At 31.5% G+C, this 1,993-nt stretch overlaps 1 long non-coding RNA gene across 1 annotated transcript; it reads right to left on the reverse strand.

Annotated features, from left to right (window-relative positions):
• Positions 1 to 356: 356 nt before the first annotated feature.
• LOC138697145 (uncharacterized) lies at positions 357 to 1,663 on the reverse strand. Its single transcript, XR_011331540.1, has 3 exons — positions 1,539 to 1,663; positions 1,241 to 1,313; positions 357 to 1,149 (listed from the first exon to the last, which is right to left on the reverse strand). It is a non-coding gene; the product is annotated as an uncharacterized lncRNA (long non-coding RNA).
• Positions 1,664 to 1,993: the final 330 nt, after the last annotated feature.

Genomic DNA, 1,993 nt, shown 5'->3' on the forward strand with positions numbered 1-1,993 from the left:
CGCTCTGTATATCACCGAATTAAATAAGATTGTGTGAGATGAAAGTACAAGAAGTACTGTTTAAGGTCATACCGGGTATGGGTGGCTAATGATCTCTCGTTTTTTTGGAAATATTGGCTATTATTTGGGACATACTTCCGTTACGTGCATAATAGGGAAGCATTAGACTATGTAACAGCGTAGCTCATATGGTTGGATGCTGAGTTGTCATCCACGCAACCCCAGTTCGAATCCTAATGCCTTCTCATTTTTTAAAACTTGATATTATTATTATCATTATTATTATTATTATTATTATTATTATTATTATTATTATTATTATTACCAAAAGGACAATTTGGCCCAAGAAGGCAACGTCAAGTAGATGAACTCACTTCTAAATTCGGAAATATATGTGTAACACGTTCTTCATCAGGAAAGCTGACATCTTAACTCCATAAGCAATACCTGGAGAGAGTAATAAAGACATATGTGAAAGAGCAGCCATTTCTTCTAATTCTGGACTCGTGGGAAGGGCAATTAAATCCTTCTTTATATGTTAGAAATTTAATTTTTCAGTCGTTGACTTTACTACTTTATATATTTTGTTAGGTGTTAACCTTTACATAATAAATTGTGTGATGTATGAACGTTTTCGTTGACCATGTCAACATCATCAGATACACTCTGTCATTTTACAATATCAATACTCTCAATGTTATCTACACAATTCACACACAATACATGTTTACTGTCATATGAAGATAAAACCTATTAAAAAATTATATGAATTAGTTGTATAATGTTGAATTGTGGATACCCCAACTGTCAACAATTAAAATATACTTATATTATCATGGGTATATTCTTTGCAAATCATCACATGTGAACGATAATATGAACGATGTAATGATATGAGGCTAAAAATAAGATAAAGTATAAAAATAAGCTAACTCTATTTAATGCTTTACTATGCATGTGAGGATTTGCAAATTACAATATTTTGTTACAAGGTATTCACTTTTCCATATCATAGTATAAAATTCTGGCCTGTTATAACTGCCTATATTTTGTAGATCTTGGTGTTATTGTTTATGCCAATATGTTGGGTTTAAACTGTTTATAGTTAATCAGATGATGGGCGTATGTTCTGTTGTTGTTCATGTTACACTGAAAAATAATCAAAGTTGTAGGTAGTTAATCTAATTTTGAAACTGATGGATTTGATTTTAATATTTGTAATGTATTAAATGAAACTTACGGATAATTATTCAATGTAGTAGTGATGTTGTAGAAGTTTATTTAACATGGTGTGAATCGAAAGTCTGAAATCGCTGAAAGAAATTAAGTGTTGAAAATTAATATTAGCTTAGTTAAAACAAATGGTGCAATTTGTTATATAAATTTGATTGAAAGTCCGGTTTCAATTAATGTTGAAAAAATGGGATGGCTACGAAGTACACTAAATAAAATGTAAATGTCGGTAATAAATTCTAACTTTGCTAGAGCAAGTCGGAAATATTTAATTATATTAACTACATACATTGAACAATACTCACTAGTTGTGGAAGTGTTTTCTGTGGATGTTGGTCGTGTACTGGTTAAGTGGAGACTGTGTACCTGTGTTTAACATAGTTTACGTAAGAAGCAAATAGTGCGCGCATGAATACACCGCATCACATGCTGTATATATGGTGAAATATTTACAAATGAGGGAAATGAAGTAACGTGCAACCTTAAAGTGATTTCACCCAAATGTACTGGATTATGCCAGTCCTGTGATGTTTATTTTTTTTAGACAGGTGAAGATTTTTATCAAATATTTGCAAAATAGCTCTTTCCTTTTACAAACTGGACGATAAATTGCTTCAAGGGAGGATACCCTCAAAATTCACTCCTTAATTCACTTTCAGTTGTCAGCTCCAATATTCAAAGCGATGTTGAAATATGCGTGGCATGCATCAAAATTAATGAACGAACGAGAAGTGTTTGTGAATGTGAAAAATGTCTGTTT

This window comes from Periplaneta americana, chromosome 3, assembly GCF_040183065.1.
Source record: "Periplaneta americana isolate PAMFEO1 chromosome 3, P.americana_PAMFEO1_priV1, whole genome shotgun sequence".
Taxonomy (NCBI): domain Eukaryota; kingdom Metazoa; phylum Arthropoda; class Insecta; order Blattodea; family Blattidae; genus Periplaneta; species Periplaneta americana.